Below are 19,598 nucleotides of genomic sequence, written 5' to 3'. Positions count from 1 at the left end.
TCCTTTTAAGATCAGTTACAACATATAAAAAGAAAAGTGAACATTAAACGAGCTTATTGATTAATGTGTGCAAGAGGACGAAAGACTAAAGCTAGAAACATTTGAAAGTGCTCATATGATAACAACTACTCATAGTAAGAGTAAGAAAAGAAAAAGGACCATAATAAAGCTGCCCTTGATCCAATATTACAGCACAAATTTACAAGTATGGGTGCCTCAAATAATTTCAAGCAATTCACCCCCTTTATCGGTCGTACGGGATCAACAAGTGGTATCAGTGTCCAACCACTTTAGAAGAACTAACCACCGATTAAAGCAAATAAGACGATGGCCGGAACGAGCATCCACCCATCAATGTTCGAGGGGGAGTTCACGTTTTGGAAGTGACGAATGGAGGCATTCATTTAGACAAATGTTAATATTTTATTAATAATGAAATATGGTTTTGAAGTACCAAAGAATACAATCGGAAAAGAACTCGAGGAACATCTCTGGACCAAAAAGTAACGTGACGAGTTTATGGTAAACGGTAAGGCTACATTTCACCTTATAAGCGTACTACCGGTTAAGGAACTCGACAGAATCAACAACTACAAAAATGCAAAAGAACTTTAGGAAAAGTTCTTGAAGCTCTATAAAGAACCAACAGAAGTCGAATCCAAGTCCTCAATGGGCATCAAGTTGTCATCAGAAGAATTTGAGACCAAGGAAATTGCCAAAACAACACTGATAGTTGAATACCTATCTGAAGATAAAGAAAGCTCGTTCGAGATGAGCATCGATGAAGGGGGAGAGTCTTTGGAAGAAAGCAATGATGAAAGGGGAGCATCGGACAACAAAATAATAATGATAAGTAAGGTACATTTCTGATCTCCTAGAGAACTATTTAAGTTCATTAAAATACTTTCTAAAAATATGGTTAATTTAGAAAAAAGAAAATGCAAAGTTAAAATTAACTCTAGCAAATGCATGTAGACTAGAAGATTTTGATAATCTAAAAATTGAAAATAAAAAATTGAAAGTAGAAATAGAAAATTTAAAAGATTTTGCATGTTTGAATATTCCTCTAACTTCAAAATTTAAAGGACTAAACTGATACTTACGATATCATCAGGGTCAAATAAAAAAATTATCACAAAAATATATTCCTAGAAAGCTTTTGATTAATTCAGTAGGAAGGAGCCTATATTGGATTCCAAAATCATGCTTAAATTAAATTTTTATGCATTTTGTACTTTTAATTGATTTAATTTTTGTTATTTTCTTAAAATTGACTACCATTCTAAATAAATTGTTTCATTTAAATTCTATTGAAAATTAAGTATATATTAATTTTTTTAAGAAAGATGATTTCATCTCCTATATGTAGAAAAATTTCTAAAAATTTTTGTTCATTATATTATTTTTTTATGAATTTTCTAACAAAAATCATATTTTTCAACTTTAAAAATATTTTTTAGGGTTATCTTTATGAACTTTATTGTTTCTATGAAATCTTATTATTTTCTCTATCTAATAAATTTTTTCTAAAATATTTTGACAGTTGGTGAATTTTCTATGAATTATTTATCCAAATAATATCTTTTAATATTAAAATTTTTTGAAAAGTTATTTTTTGAAAATTTATTTTTTCTACAAAGAAACTTGCTATAATACATATTTAAAAAAATGTTCAAGATTTTTTGAGCTTAAAAATTATTTTTAAATAATTTTTAGAGAAAATATGTCTTTATGTAGAAAAGAATTTATTACTACTTAAATTAATTTCTATTTTTCATGAACATTTTATCTCTAGTTTGGATATGGCTATTAACCATTATAAAAATTTTAATAATTTCTCCATAATTAAAAATATTTTTCAAATTATTTTTTCCTAAAAATAGTTTATCAATTATAAAAAATTCAAGTTTTTGAAATTTAAAGTTTATGATTTTTCTAGATGATAGTCATTGTAATTTTATCCCTTAGACTCTATTTTGAATTTACTTTATGTTATTTTCATTGCATACCCTTATTTTTAATGTGATCAAAGGGAAAAAATTAGAGGTAAAGTCTAGGGGAGGGTATATTTTAATTTTTACACATTTTTTAATTGTAAATCATATACTTGTTATTGTTATTGTTATTTATTTTCTGTTTACCCTAACTTAACTTAATTTGCTCACATCAACATGATGGAGATTGTAAGTAACCCGTGGTAGTTTTGATGTGATCAACTAAGTCAAGTTAGGTCTTGTTGTGGTTTGATCTTTGTGTCTAAGTGTAAAGAAACTTAGGAGCACAGGAGGTCGAGCGAAAGATGCAGCTAGCGAGAAGGGCAGCATGGGAGAGAGCCAACGGGCTTGGTGCGCCCAAGGGACGAGAAGCTGTGGAAGAGTACCCTGGCAGATGAGAAGGAAACGCGCAACGGTGCCAGATAGGAAGGTTGCTCGAGAATGTCAGAAAATGAGTTCGAATGAGCCCTATTCTAGATGGTCGAAATCACCAAGGCGAGTGGAGCTGAAGTGGAAGACTTGGACAAAAAGTCAACATGGAGTTAACTTTTGTCCAGGCACTCGGACCCCTAGGCCCAGTTAGGGCACCCTGGGCTCACGCCCTGGTTGAGGGTTGGTTCAACCCGATCCGAGCACCCGGACCTGGTCCAAGTGCCCATACCACAAAACTTATCATTTGCCAAGCTATCGCGATCCGTTGTGATGCAGATAAACTTTCATCCATGCCTAGGAGCCCAATCAGGTCTATAAATACAGTCTTGATTTTAGTAGTTAAACAACAACACTTGTAAATGAGTTCTCTGTCTATTCTACTACTGTGTGAGCTGTCAACGTCATAAGAGGCTACTCCACCCTAAGGAGATATTCATAGTGAGCTTTACTTGCCTTGAATTAGCAATCCTCTGATTGCAAACCAAGTATATTTTTGTGCCTCTATCTTGAATTAATTTGCTTCTTAATTCTTTTGTACAAGTGATTGTTTTAATTAAGCTATAAGATCGAGAAAGATTTGTGTTTGTATTTTCAAGCAATTCACCCCCTCTTGTCGGTCGCAAGAGACCAACAACTATGACTTCTATGATTTATTTTTTATGGGATACACATAATAGATGTCATTTTGAGAGAGTTATACTATGTATTGAGTGAATGTTCCACAAAGTCCAAGTACATGTTTGGTGCTTTGTGGAAATCTAGTGTTTGTACAGTGTTGATTTTGGTAGTATAATACATTTTCCTTCCCAAAAAAGGTAGACTTACAGAAGACTTTTGATATAGTGGATTGGAGATTTCTTGCATCGACATTAATTGGTTTTGGTATTCCCCAAGAGTTTCAAGATTGGATCTATGAATGTATTACAACAGCCTCGTATTCTGTAAGCCTGAATAACGACCTTCACAGTTTCTTCAGCGGGCAGCAGGGTTTAAGGCAAGGTGATCCACTATGACCCCTATCATTTAGATTATGTCCTGAGGTGCTATGAGGATATTGAAGGTGGTTTCTGTAAGTACCCTGTGATTATTTTGATGTGATCAATCAAGTCAAGTTAGATTCTATTATGTTTTGGTCCTTGTGTCTAAGTGTGCAGGAACTTAGGAGCACAAGAAGTCGAGCGAAAGATGCAGCTAGCGAGAAGGATGACACAGAAAAGAGTTGACAAGCTTGGTACATCAGAGGGACGAGGTACTACGGAAGAGTACGCTGGTGGACGAAAAGGAAGAGCATGGCGTTTCCGAGGGACGAGAAACTGGAGTGGAAGATTGCTCGAGGAGAAGGCTAGAAGATGGGTTAGGGTGAGTCCAATTCCGGATAGCCAAAATCACCCAAGTGACCGAAGTAGGCATCGAACTAGTCAGCCAAAGTTGACTGATCCAAGCGCCTAGACCATCCGGGTGCCCGGGCCACTAGGGTGCCTGAAAGGCGCCTTGATGCTGCGGATCAACTTTTGGGTTCACATCAGCAAAGGTCCGGGCACCTGGAGCAAGTCTGAGCACCCGAAAATGGATAAAATGTTATCACTTGACCGTTGCATAGCCGTTGTGTAGAGATATAATTTTGCCATGCTAGAGCCGCCTGGAGAGGGTCTGGATGCCCGGATCGTACCACGTCAGTTTCGACCAGTGGGCTATAAATAGAGCCTTGGTCTTCTTCATTTCGAACAACACACTTTGTACTTCAAAATTTATTCAGTTTTTCATTTTTGAGTTTCATTTTCGTGTACAAGGCTTCTCCGCCTCCGACGTTTTGTTCGAGAAAGAGATCTTCATAGTGAGCGGACTTTCTTTAGAGTAGCAATCTTTTGATTACAAACTAAGTAAATTGTTTGTCTCATACTTTTTTAATTCTGTTATCTTTTTCTTTAAGTGTGTAATTGTTTAAAGCTCGATAGTTTGAGAAAGATATTTGTTAATTTTATTGTTCAGGGTAATTCACCCCTATCACGGTTGCAAGGGATCTATAATTGGCATCAGAGCCCAACTACTCCAGAAGAACTAACCGCCGATTAATGCATAGAAGATAATGGCCAGAACAAGTATTCACCTGCCGAAGTTTGAGGGAGACTTCGCCCACTGGAAAAAGAAGATGGAGGTATATTTCAAAACTGATTTCGATATATTACTAATTTTGAAAAATGGTTTTATAATACCTACCGACAATAACATCGGGCTAAAGAAAGAGGAAAATTGGACGAAAAAGGAACAAGACAAATTTATGGTCAATGGAAAAGCAAAATTCTATCTACTAAGTGCACTGCCACCATAAGAGGTCAACAAAATCAGAGTCTACAAGTCTGAAAAAGATCTCTAGGAAAAATTCCTGGAGCTTCACAAAGGATCCTCCGAAGCCAAATTCGCAAGAAGAGATCTATTTCAGAACCAACTGACGAATCTTAGACTGAAGGAAGGTGAAGTGGTCCCTCAACTGCACGCAAGCTAAAAGAGTTAATCATCGGACTCACGAATCTCAGAGAAAAGGTAATCAACCAAGATTTGCTAAGGTTGTACTTAACGCTTTTCCAAAAATACCTGAATGGTCAACTCTAGTAGATGTATATTACATCTCGAGGGACTTAGAGGTAAGTAATATAGAAGAATTATTTTCTACCTTTGAAATTCATGAGTCTAGATGTACAGATCTAAAGAAGGAGCTGAAGAAGAACATTGCTTTAGTCACTCTTAACCATTTCAATCTTGTTTTCATCATGAAAACTATCCTTAAATTCTTATCTAAGCACTTCCTAGGGTTAGAGATGGTTAACATGACTAAACATGGCTTATTCAACTTAAATAAACTTATTTAAGTTGAAAATAGGATCTTAAGTGGTTAAACCAAGCCCTTAGTCGCTTAAGACTAGTCGTAATCGATTAAAGTTGGGATTTAATCGATTCGTAAGTGTTAATCGATTATTGTAATCGATTAATGCCTTTAATCGATTGTTGTAATCGATTTCATGAGCTATTGTACTCATGGGAACTCTCCTAATTGATTGTCCTGATCGATTAGGATGTGGTAATCGACTAGCCTAGTCGATTACCATTTCTAATTTCTGAAATTGATTTCAACAGAATTTTAGAAATACCCCAAAAATTCTACCAAATTCTAAAATTCATGAAATTTATATATATACATTATTTAAGGCATATACTATCATGGAAACATAGTTTTATATATAAGAAAATATATCTTATTTTCAAAGATTGACATAAAATTAGAAACCTTTGAAAACTGCAATGTTTCTTTCAAATTTATATCCAACTCTTCAATGGTGATTGCTATCAAAATATAGAATTCACTAAGATTTTTCAAAAACATTTTGAAATAATTTTCAAAAATAATTTCCAACCATGTTCTTTGAGCTAGATGCATATGACTTGTACATTAGCTTTTCCAATGATTGGATAACCCATAACTATAAGTTTTGATAAAACTAAAAACTCAAAAAGATGTACTAAATCAACATCTTAAGTTTTGTTCACCATCCTAATATCTCACTTGTATCTAATGTATACTAAAACACATACATGTCAACTCATAGTCCTTGTGAAATGTAAACTTTAGTTTTGTCCTAATCTAAGCGTTTATGCATATCAATCTAGGCATTGTAAAATTGATCATACACCTAGGATGTCACTTGTTGATATCATTGTCCTTAATTGCAAGAAACTTAAATAATGCATGAAAATAATTATGGCATATATCAAAATGAATAATTTTTAAAAGAAAATTTACTATAACTACATGATGTATGTATGACATGATATGATATTTTTATATTTTTCATAATAAAAATGAATATAAAATATGATATCATGGCATATGATGAACACCAATCATGGCAATTTAACATAAATAATATACCTAGATTATCTATCTAAGTATTCCTAACTATTAAAACAAATGATCCTAGATTGCCATCATCTCCTTAAGAAAATGTCAAAACCCAATTGGCATTTCTTTTGTCTTTTTCTTATTTGTATCAATTTAAATTAAGTCAAACTCCTTAAATTTTGACACATTTTACTCTTCAAAGAGTAAGTACTTAATCCTTCTCATTTTTAAGAACTACAACTACTTTGAAAATGTCCTCCAAGTGTCAACTTCTTCAAGGTTGGGTTAACTATCCTTCTAATTAGAGTTGACACTTTCTAAATTCATCTAAGGTGTAGAGAACACACTCCTAGGAACCCAGAATCGATTGGTGCTCCTTGGGTGTTCTAGGTATTCATTAGGGATAACTTCCCTTGATACCTTCCTAATGACCTTCCTAGGCTTCTTAGAAGCCTTGGCCATGCTAGATTCCTCTTGGTTAACTCTTGGGATAACTTCCCTTGTGACCTTCTTAGTGAATTTTTTAGGCTTCTTAGAATCCTTAGTCATGTTGGTCTTCTCAAGGTTAACTCTAGGGATGACCTCCCTTGTAACCTTGACTTGACTCCTAGATCTAGGATTGGTGTCATAACTATATGGAACCCTATGGTATGACGACACATCCTTCTTGGCTTTAGGTTTGTATCCCAAACCTTTATGGCCATTGGATGGTTCTTGTTTATCTATTTCTAAACCTAGGTTTTGTACCTTTGACCCTTTACTTCAATCATCAATTTCTTAAGGATCTTATCTAATTTTTCAAGTCTTGATCTCAAGACTTGATTTCGATTTCTTAACTCTTCAAATTTTGATTTTTCATTAAAACTTTGAGTTTTCTTTTTCTTAGGCATGTATCTAAAATCTTTAGAATTATTACCTAATTTGTTATCTACCTTCCTAACCTTAGGTGAGGTAGTCTTAGCATGATATGTCATATATTTTTCTTTAATCCTATCATGCTTCCTATTTTTCATGATAAATAGTATTAAAATGATATAAATTAGAACTAGCATGCATTTTATCATGATTTAGAGGAATTGGTTCAATAAATGATAATTTGGGTTTGCCCTTAGGAGCTCCCCCTTGGCTCTTGGTTGATTTCCTCCCCTTAGGACTTTGACTTGAATAATATCCTTTTTTATTGCACAAGAAACATACGATGTATTTCTTGCCTTACATACCACGTGGTCAACCTTCATAGGTTCTTCTTGCCCTTTGATACCACCTGACCCTTCTTCTTAGCCAATTTGAGACACTTACTCTTGTAGTGCCCTTTTCCCCTACACTCAAAACAAATGATATTATCTTTATTATTAACAATTGAAATTCTATACCTTTACTTGTAGGGATGACACTTTCTTCATTTGATCCGAATGAAGAGACTTCTTCTTGATCTGACTTTGATGATCCACACTCCCTCTCAATCCTAGAGGCGGAGGCCTCTTTATCTTCATCCTCATGCACGTGAAACAAGGAGTACACTCCATTGCCTTTGTCTTCATTCTCTCTAGAGGATGGAACTTCTTCCCTTTCTTCCGATATTGAGCATCTCTCAACCTCAAAGTCCTCTTCTTCTTTCTTTTGATCCAATGAGTTCCCGTCTTTGGATTCTTCTTGATTTTGTATAGTGGAGGGATCTTCATGGATTCTTGCCAATTTGCTCCAAAGCTCCTTAGCATCCTCAAATTCTCCTATCTTGCTCAAGATGTTGCCAGGTAATAAATTAACCAATAGCTTGGTCACTTTATCATTGGCCTTACATCTTTGGATTTGCTCTTGACTTCATTTGTTCCTTTTGATGAGCTTGCCCTTGTCATTTGTTGGAGCTTGAAATCCTTCCCTTAGAGCAAACCATTGCTCTATTTTCATTATGAAGAAGTTTTTGATTCTTGATTTACAAAAATCGAACCTTGTCATTGTGAATGGTGGAGGAACCCTCGTGTCGAATTTGAGTCCATCTCAGAAATCCATCTTGAAGTTGAGCTTTTGAAATCTTTGACTCGGTGAAATTTTTGCTTCAACTTCTTCTTCCTCTAGCTTGTTTCCCTTTCGGTGATGAGTTCGGTGAAGAACGGTCTTGCTCTGATACCACTTGTTGGGTCACTTCGGAGCTATAAGGGGGCGGGGGTGAATAGCTTTTCACGCTTAGTCGATGATGATGTGCAGCGGATAAACTCAATGCAAAGCTCCCCAATGCTAACAATATGAATTTACTTGGTATTCAACTCAAGAAGAGGTGACTAATCCAAGGATTTGACCCTCAGCACACTCTCCACTATGAAACACTCCTTGGAAATAATCTAGAGATGAAGAAGACTCGTACAAGTTCTCAATATAGAAATACAAGAAAAAGAACAAAAGAAGCTAATACAATAATAAATCTTACAAGATTTACAACATGAAACCCTAGCTTGCTTCTTCTTCTCGTTTGGGAACACCTCTTAACCTTGGAAGTGCAACAACACTTGTCTCTAAGAAGCTTCAAGAATCGGCGATGATGACCTCTAAGCTTGGCAAAGAGAGTGGGAGAGAAGATCATGAAACAGTGCACACAAACGCCTTTTCTACCTGCACAACGACTAATTTTTTAAGCGTAATCGATTGCCCTAGTCGATTACCCATACCTAATCAATTAACCTAATCGATTAGGCATGCTTTTATTTGCGTGAGAAGGGCCTATAAGTGATTAAGCCTCCCTACTTAATCGCATACCAACCATTCTGTGTCTTTGTGAAAACCATCTTAAGCAACCACTTTAATCTCTTAAGAAAGCCGTAATCAATGTCCTTTCTATTTCTCATGACAAACACCTTAATCGATTGTCATAATTGATTAAGAATGTTGTAATTGATTACCCTAATTGATTACAACCCTTTCTGTTTCAAACAAAAAGTTCCTTAAGTGATTAAGCAAAATGTTTAATCACTTAACACACGGTGTAATCGATTACCCTAATCAATTACTGAACCCTAACTTCTAAAACTAAGTCTCAATTTTCTCACCCAACATCCGGTCAACCGTGACCTTTTGGGACTTTAGAATACCTAGCATCTGGTCAACCTTGACCTGCTAGGACTTCTTTACCAAGTGTCCGGTCAATCTTTGACCCACTTAGACTTTTCTCCTTGTGCTAAGTATCCAGTCAATCCTTTGACTTACTTGGACTTCCAATCACCAAGTTTCTGGTCAACCTTGACCCACTTAGACTTTTCTCCTCGTGCCAAGTATCTAGTCAATCTTTTGACCTACTTGGACTTCCAATCACCAAATGTCTGGTCAACCTTGACTCACCTGGATTTCCACATGCATACCTGGCTTCACTCACCAGAACTTTCTCACTACGTAGCTTCACTGACTAGGACTTTCACCTGGCTTCACTCACCAAGATTTTTCTTCTGCCTAGCTTCACTCACTAGGGCTTTTCACCTGATTTCACTCAACAAGATTTTCCAGCTGCTTGGCTTCACTCACCAAGACTTCTCATCTGCCTAGCTTCACTCACTAGGGCTTTTCACTTGACTTCATTCACCAGGATTTTCCAACTACCTGGCTTCACTCACCAGGACTTCTCATATATCTAGCTTGACTCACTATGACTTTCCACACCAAGTGTCGAGTCAACACTGACCCACTTGAATTTTCTTCTTCTGCCAACCTTTCCATTGGACTTGCGCTTGCTTAACTTTCAGTTAGGACTTCCCAGTCAAGTATCTGGTCAACCTTGACCTACTTGACTCTTCTTCATATCAAACTGGTTAACCCTTAACCAGAGGAAAATTGTGACCAGAGAAAAATTACACCAACAATCTCCCCAAATGGATAATTGTAACTACAATCTCCATACATTGTCAAACATCAAAACTCAAATATCCAGACTCAAGCTTGAGCCAACTCAAGCTTAGTTAAACTGGTCAACCTTGGCCTAAGAAAATTACACCAATATAATCTAGCAATTATATGATCGGGGGGCCCTATGACAGAGAGTATTCCTTTAATCGGACTTTCTACATTACCTTTTCTACTTAATTGTATTAATCTATTGTTAGGAAGTAAATTGGATAACTCTAGCGATTGTATGATCGGGTGGCCCTGTGATAGATAGCATCCCTTTAACCGGATATTTTAGAGTTATTTTTTTACTTAATGGCGTTAGAACTTGGATAAACTCTTTGGTACAACTTTCATGGTGTTGTGTCAGACTTTAGTTAGAATTCCTACATGAGTGTAAGCATTGAGTTAGGTAGATGAACAATATATAGGGATATTAATTAGCATCATAATGAAACTGAAATCCTAGAATCTATCATTCTTCACTTAATTACACTCATTCTCTCCCTCTCTTTCTCTTCGTCCCTCTCTCTCTCTTCTTAGCATTCGTGAGCTATCTTTCAATTGTCTAGATAACTCGCCATATGAAGTTAACTAGTGTTTAATCAACAGTCTCTATGGGATTTATATTTTATTACTTGACGACACCCGTATACTTGTGGGCACACATGAACGGGTCTAAGGTGCCTCCAAGAGCTACTCCAAGGTGCCTCCAAGAGCTACTCCGAGGTGCCTCCAGTCTGCTCTAAGGTGCCTCAGACACTATTCATCATAAGTTGAATTTTGTCATTCAACCCTATAAGTTCATGTTAGCCTAATAACAAAAACAAACCTACAAGACAAAATTAGCACAATAATAAAATAGCATTATTAATTAGATCATGTCTTACCAAGACTAGGATCTAGTCACGGGTTTAGTTTAGGTTTTTAAAATAGACCTAGACTGGACCAACGCGTATAGTCCCACTATGACTTATCATCACTAGATCACTCTCCTTTAGTGACTTACCTCACTTACCATTTACAGTCTCTTGACTTACCTCTTGACCCACCATGTATTCCTATCAGAATTACACATCCAAACTTCAGCCAATCATCTAGAATCGAATATCCAGACTAGACTTCAACCAACTGTCAGGTCCCACAGATCTATCTGGACTTTCTGCCAGAATCACACATCTAGACTTCAACTTGGTATCAGGTCCTCTAAACCTGTCAATTCCTGCACACTTGGTAAAGAGGTTCGATAACATAACATCTAAATTTAATTAATTTGTTATTCATCAAAATCTGAATTTGACCATCAGTGTCAACTGTACCAACAATTTCCTTATTTTTGATGTAATGATAATCTGAGTTAAAGTTAGAAAAATATAGAGAAATAAACAATATGATTGTGATTTAAGAGAACATAATTAAATATGATTTAAGAGAACATAATTAGTTTAACTTTTTATTTATTCTCTTGATCATTTTAGGGATACAATTTTTATAGAATTATTACATTTACTTAGTTAAACTCTTACCCTCCTCCTTTGGTGTTCATCAACAAATAAATATGCAAATATGGCATACCAAAAGTATACGACAAACAAACAAAGTAAGCAAGATAGCAATAATGGTTTACTACAAAAAATAGTACATTCTGGGACGAATTTATAAAAAATTTTAGTTGCAAAATAGTTTGGGACGAATTCTGGGACGAAAATATTTTCGTCCCAAAAATCTTGTTGCCAACTTTTGGAACGAAAAATTTTTTGTTCCAAATTTGGCAACGAATTTGGGGACGAAATTGGCGACGAATAATATTTTCATCCCCAAATTCGTCGCCAAATTGTAAACTATTTTGGAACGAATATATATTTTGTTGCAAATTAGCAACGAATTTTGGGACGAATTAGGTGATGAATTTTTTTTTGTTGCTAAATTTGTTCCTAAATTTGCTACAAAATTTTGCAACGAATTATATTTTCATTGCCAAATTCTGAAACCTTTGCAACGAATATGTTTTTTGTTGCAACAAAAATCGAATTTAATTTGCAACAAAAAAATTTTGATCCAATTTTCATCCCAAATTCTAGGACGAATGAAATTATAATTGTGAATTTGGGACGAAATTTGGAACGAAAATTAGATTCGTCCCAAATTCTGGGACGAAATTTAGAATGAAAATTATTTTGTTGCTTAAATATCGATGTACAGTGTTACGATAATTTGGCGACAAATTTTTTTTGTTGCCTAATTCGTTCCTAAATCACAACTACTTTTCTAGCAACAATTTATTTCTGTAACTCAATCCATACAATCCAGATATATATATCTAAACAACAAAATCAAATAACCATATACATTCAACACATCCTAATTAACAATATCACATCCTATTTCACATACATCAATTAATAATTGAAATCAAAGCAAAATGTTTTGATACAACAAATTCAAAGGTCTTAACAAGATATAGAAGCTCCAAAATATTAAACAAGGTCAACACTCCAAAAGATATACAAGTCCAACAATCCCAACAATTCAAGAAGTTAAACAAGCATTTAAATTTAAAAAAAAAACAACTAAATTACATCAACTCATCTTCTTGTGCCACAAAAGCTTTCTTCTCCATCAAATATTCTTTTCCTGCATAAAAAACAAACAAATATAATAGATCATTTATAACCAGAAAGATAATTACTTAAATTCTAATATGCTCATAATGAATTTGCTTGCAAATTCTTTGGATTCCTAATTTTCAAATGAAACAAGTTTCTATGGATTCCTAATTTTCAAATGACCTTAAAAATATATTTATTCTTAATTTTAACCTAATATATTTAGTGTTGTGATTTTTTAACCCTAATTACACCTAATTAAAGCTTAAAAAATCACTAAACTCAATATATTTGGTCAAAATTATGGATGAGGATATTTTTATGATTAGGAGGATGATACAACATCATAAACTCTTGTTTCATGAAATTCTGACATTAGTAGGTATATATTTTAAGTTTTAGGCATATATTCAAACATGCGTTGAACGTTAGCATACTTATTTCATACTAAACTATTTATGTTTCACTAAATATGAAATTAGAGATATCAAAATTTTATGAAGAAATTTTATATGTGTTCGTATTTTTCTCATCATCATAAAAATATCGTAATCCTAAATTTTAACCTAATATATTGAGTGTAGTGATTTTTTTTTAACATGAATTAGGTCACATTCGGAGGCACAAAAATTTGACTTACGAATGTCGGAATTTTATTAAACAAGTTTCTATAGATTATTAATTTTATCCTCATCATAAAAATATCCTAATCTTGATTTTTAACATATATTTAGTTTCGTGATTTTTTTAAACACGAATATGACCTAATTTGGGGTTAAAAAATCACAAAACTAAATATATTAGGTTAAAATTCGGGATGAGGATATTTTTATGATGAGGATAAAATTAGGAATCTATAGAAACTTATTTCATAAATTTCCGACATCTCTAGGTCAATTTTTAGGCTCCTCGAATGATTTTTCTTTTTTCTTTTAATTTATTTAAATCTACCCAGATTTTGGGACGAATCCTGGATTCGTTCTAGATTTTGGGACGAATCCTGAATTCGTTCCAAATTTTGAGACGAATCCAGAATTCGTCCCAGAATTAGGGACGAATTAAAAATTCGTCCCAAAATCTGGGACGAATTAAAAATTCGTCCCAAAATCTGGGACGAATTAAAAATTCGTCCCAGAATCTTGAACGAATTTTGAGACGAAAATAATTTTGTTCAGAATTTGCGACGAAAAGTTTTTGTTGCATATTTTGTTTCTAATTTGGGTCGAATTTGTTTTTTGTCGCCAAACTTGTTGCAATTTTGGGACGAAAATTATTCGTCCCAAAATTTCGTCCCTAAATTATTATTTTTTTGTGGTGGTTTTCAGGACTATTGCGAGGAGAGTTTCAAAAAGATATCAAAATAATATTCTAAAATATATTTTTTTAAAGGTTATTGTTTACCAACATTATTTTCAAAATTATTTATAAGGTTTTTCAAAAAATACTTCACCAAAAATTTCAAAATATTTCAAGAATTTTAATGAAAATTATTTTGTAAGTATAAACTTTTCAAAACTTTTATAAAAATTTACCAGAAATTTTCAAAACAATTAGTATTGTTTAAAACAATTTTTCCCCCTTTAGTCGATACACACCTTTAATTTGATACTAAGATTTGGATTTGTAATTTGCTCAACATATTTTTAAAGCATTACTTTCCCCTTAATCTAATATCTCTTAGTTATCTTTGTTAATTATAAGGAGCTCTACTAAGTGTCTAGGGGACTAATTAGCATTAGGAATATTTATTTTTATAAAAGTAATATTGTTTGAAAATTATAAATTATTGTACTTAATCTATCATAAATTAATTTCCTTTAATATCATTTTCGACTAAGTTGATTAATTCTAAGTAGTTTTTTAATTAGATATAACTTTAATTAAAGTCAAATTACGTTAAATCATTAATTAAAGATAAATTAAGTTTAATTAGGATTAACTAAGTTGAATTAGTAATAAGTTAGAGTTAATTAGGTTGCAAGTTTGGTTAAGCTAAACTTTTATTAATGTTTTTAATTAAGGTTAATATTTAAAATGTTTTTCTAAAAGAATTTTTAAAATGAATTTAAAATAATTTTAAAATGGTTTTAAAAGTAATGTTTAAATGATTTTTAAAATGAATTTAGAAGAATTTTTAAAAGTATTTTAAAATAATTTTTAAATAAATTTAAAAGAATTTTTATAAGAATTTCTAAAAGATTTTTAATATATTTTTTTAATGATTTAAAATATTTCAATTAATTTAATTTAAAGGTTTAATTTATTTAATTTTAAAGTTAAGTTTAATTAATTTAATTTTAAGGTTTAGTTAATTAATTAAATTTGAAAGTTTAATTAATCTCGATCTATATTTTTTTACCAATGATATTTCTATTGTTTTGTGAGATGAGTTAATTAGAATTTTTATTTGAAAATAATTTGACCTTATGTTAGATTCAGATTTAATCGTCAGTTAATCAAATTTACATTTAAAAAATTGACTTATAGACTGTGGATAGGCATAGGAGCCTTGGGTATTGGAGCAACTACCCTTTCTAGATAAATCTTTTTTAAGAAATTAGACATTTAATTTTCCTATTAATAAGCCTTGGTCTAACTAGTCTAAGATATGGTGAGATAGCTTTGGTTAGTTCCACTTACCTAAGTAGACTAAGAAGGATAAGTCTTACCCCACATGACTCTCTAAATTAAGTTTCTCTAACGTACTATCATTTTGCCCCACCTTGATACTATGTTATATAAGAGTTAAATTATCTTTTTCAGTCTAGTCCTAACTACTCAAACGGGTAAGCTATATTTTTAAAGTATCAACTAATTTGGAGCATCTCCCTTAATCATATATTCTTTGTTTTATTAAGTTTAACTAAGCTTAATTAAATTTTGATTAAGGTTTAATTAATATTTTAATTAATTGTAGTTTAAATTTAATTTAAAATTTTAATTTTGAATTCTTTAAATTAGTTAAATTATCTTTCTTTGTGTATTTAAGATTTATATTTTTTAAATGTTTTATTTGTTAAATTGTTTGAATTATCATTGTTTAAAAGATTATATTTAATATTTAAATTTGTATTTATTTTTATTTCAAATGTATTAAATTGTTTGAATTATTGTTGCTTAAAAGTTTATCTTTAATATTTAGCTTTCTATTAATTTTTAAATTTGTTAAATTGTTTGAATTATCTTTGTTTAAAATATTATATTTAACATTTAAGCTTTTATTAAATAAAAGATTTATTTTTGATTTTATCATAATATTTGAATTTATCCTTATTGATCCTGTCCGAATGCTGAATCAACGGGCGTTGGGCACGTGGCGCTCTCCGGTTGCTGACGTGGGTCGTCGACTAGTTGCACGAACTTCCGGCGAACCTGCACAGAAGTCGGGCCGGGAAGGGGTTCCCGGCGGCGACCCTTCGACGCTCAAGTCAGGCAAGCTAGCAGTGAAAAAAGTGGCTCCAAAGTGGTCGAACTCGTACCTCCGGCGAAGTATAAGGCTTCTTATATAGGGCGGTGAAAGAGCTCATGCACTCCTATCGAGGCAAACACGTGTCCTTAGCACATACCTCGGTATGTGTTTATCAGAAAGCTTACCTGACACCATACTGCTACAGTCCCGGCACGTCTTCGATGGGACAACAGAGCACCTCATCGCCAGACTTGGAGTATGGCCTAGCCATAGGACTTGACAGCAGTCATAAGATGTTCCTTGTCCTTCTCTACCTACCACCCGTCGAGGCGTCCGGCCGGCCGGCTAGACGGGGAGTCCGTCCGGCCGGCCGGCTAGACGGGGAGTCCGTCCGGCCGTCACTCATCTTATGCACCGTCCGGCCGGACGGCACTCACATCACGTCCGGCCTGCCGTGTGCATCGGTATGCTGGGGAGATCTTCGGTAAGGTGCTATGTAGGGACTGTTAGCACTATGTTACCTTATGTCTTTGGCCAAGCATGACTTCCGCTCGGCCCCTCGTCACTGTTCAATCGAGCGCCGGAATCCCAACTCCTGTCGGGGCGCCTTTTGCCATCGGTTATTCATCGATCAGCCGGTCAGGAGGTCGGCCCCATCCTTCTCCGGTCGGCCGCTCGGTCCGTCCTTCTCCGGTCGACCACCTGGCCCTTTTGACTTCCACGTGGCGTTGACCCCTCAACATGTGATCCCCTGTTCAATCCGCCGGATCACTTGCCTCCCCCTCAAGTCTAGTCGAAGGAGGCGAAGTCCGACTGACTGGACTGCCGATCTAACTGAGTAACAGCCGCCACGCTAGTTCGCTCGGCCAGGCACAGAAATGCTCATCCGATCGGCGGTGTCTTGCTCGTGCCTTGTATTCCCTTGGAATCCTTACCAAATCCTTTCCTTTACTGCCAATCACGTGCGCTGCGCACGGTAAGGTGCGCTCATTAAATGCGACCTGTGTCCTGCTGACACGTGGCGATCCTGCTCTTGTCAGTGTATGGCGGTGGCGTTACCTCCGATGGGACAGCCGCCGTTTGAAATGAACGGCTGGATGATGACCTCGTTCTTCACGACCTGAATCGGACGGCCACGGCCGTTCGACGCTATCGTTATAAATCTCGCGGCCACTTCTCTTCGCCGCCTTCTTGTTTCATCGACCTTCGTCCTCATGCTGCTCTTTCTATTCCGGCGACCTCGCGTTCCAGCTCTCCGACGACCCCGCAGCTCCTTTCGATCATCCCTTTTGCCCGTAAGCTTTCTTTTTCCTCGCTACCTCCTTCTTTTTTCTGTTAGCTATCCCCTTCAAGTCTACCATCTTGTCTGAACCCTTATTTTTTCCTCGACCTTCTTACTGCTTTTCGCCCATGAGCAGCAAATCACACTCACGGGTCCTCTCGCCAAGGCTTGGGAGGATGCCCGGCTCAGAATTGCCATGGTGACTCCTGGGCAGCTCGGCGACAGCAATTTACAACAAGCGACCGGGGTATGTTCTTTTGCTTTGTTGGTTATTGTGGATCGAATTTCCAAGTTGTTCATATCCGTTCGCAGAACTGGGTGGAGTAGATTGCCATCAGCAATCGATTAGCCGAGCTGGAGGACGAGTTGAAAAAACTCAAAGCTGCGGGGGACAACAGACAATCGACGGCCGCTCTGGAGAAGGCCAAAAGGTTGCTGGAAGCCGAACGGGGTAAGTCTTCTGGCTTGATGAGCGAAGTGGCCCGCCTCGAAGCTTTAGTCAAGCAGCGGGACAAGGAAGTAAAGACTGCGACCACCCGGAAGCTTAAAGCCATCGAGGACATGGATATGATGAAGGTAGAGAACCGGGGGTTAGAGCAGTGCGTGAAAGACCTGGACGCCCTGCTGAAGACCGAACGGGATGGCCGCTTGGTTGACCAGGCTAAAGCGGAAGGGGCTCTGGCAGATCTCCAGGCGGCCCTTGACACTTCCGGAGCCATTCTTAAAGAATATCAAGATGGGGAGCCCGGTCGGTTAACGGAAGCGCGCAAAGCATTCGTCCGCTCGGATGAATTTGATGAAAAGTTCAGCGACAAGCTGTCCTTGACTTTTGAAGAGGCGATCAAAGTGGCGGTGGACTACATGAAGACCAAGGGCCACATACCCGCCGAGCTGTCCGTCCCCCCCCCCCCCCCCCCTCCCCCCCGAAGATTTAGCGACCATGATGGGCTCCATCCCTGACTCTCTTTTTAATTTCGATGACTGTGAATGAGGGTCTGTGAAGTTTCTTCCAAGTATCTACGATATTTTGTATGTTGGCCGCTCGGGACAAATGTCCTAAATTTTGTCTGTCCGCCGCTCGGCGTGAATGAATTTTTTCTTTTATTATTTGTTTGCTTGACCAGCGTCCAATCTCTAACTCTCGTCTCGGTCATAATTTCCCCGCGTCAAAGTAAATTTTGTAAAGGAGCCGCCCGGCCATACGGTGGCTTCATTCTCGCTATTACAGCCGGCCCGATCACCGTTCGGCCCTTTCAACCACGGACCACGCATAGGGCCATTCGTCCGACGGCCTTACAGGTTCCGGTTGCTCGTCTTTTAACATCGAATTTTATCATCGGAACTCGACAACCTTCCGATCGGAAGGTTTATAGACGTCGATCCGTCTCTTGAGATTTAACGTAGGGGCTCGACGGTCTTTCACTCGGAGGGTTTATAGACGCCGGCTCGTCTCTCGATTTTTAACGTCGGAGCTCGACGGTCTTCCGCTCGGGAGTTTATAGATGTCGGCTCGTCTCTCGATTTTTAACGTCGGAGCTCGACGGTCTTCCGCTCGGAGGGTTTATAGACGCCGGCTCGTCTCTCGATTTTTAACGTCGGAGCTCGACGGTCTTCCGCTTGGAGGGTTTATAGACGCAGGCTCGTCTCTCGATTTTTAACGTCGGATCTCGACGGTCTTCCGCTCGGAGGGTTTATAGACGCCGGCTTGTCTCTCAATTTTTAACGTCGGAGCTCGACGGTCTTCCGCTCGGGAGTTTATAGACGCCGGCTCGTCTCTCGATTTTTAACGTCGGAGCTCGACGGTCTTCCGCTCGGAGGGTTTATAGACGCCGGCTCGTCTCTCGATTTTTAACGTCGGAGCTCGACGGTCTTCCGCTCGGAGGATTTATAGACGCCGGCTCATCTCTCGATTTTTAACGTCGGAGCTCGACGGTCTTCCGCTCGGAGGGTTTATAGACGCCGGCTCGTCTCTCGATTTTTAACGTCGAAACTCGACGGCCTTCCGCTCGGAGGGTTTATAGACGCCAGCTCGTCTCTCGATTTTTAACGTCGGAGCTCGACGGTCTTTCGCTCGGCGGACAGATTAGCCATCCTTTAATTCATTTCTGCGTCC

General features: G+C 36.5%; 1 non-coding gene across 1 annotated transcript; it reads right to left on the bottom strand.

Moving 5' to 3' along the window:
* Positions 1–13,807: 13,807 nt before the first annotated feature.
* On the bottom strand, positions 13,808–13,909 carry LOC122039378. The gene has a single exon (XR_006128207.1). It is a non-coding gene; the product is annotated as a small nucleolar RNA SNORD90 (small nucleolar RNA).
* Between the last annotated feature and the right edge of the window lie 5,689 nt (positions 13,910–19,598).

This window comes from Zingiber officinale, chromosome 1A, assembly GCF_018446385.1.
Source record: "Zingiber officinale cultivar Zhangliang chromosome 1A, Zo_v1.1, whole genome shotgun sequence".
NCBI lineage: Eukaryota > Viridiplantae > Streptophyta > Magnoliopsida > Zingiberales > Zingiberaceae > Zingiber > Zingiber officinale.
Note: the sequence above shows the minus strand (reverse complement) of the source record. Positions and strands in the feature narration are given on the sequence as shown.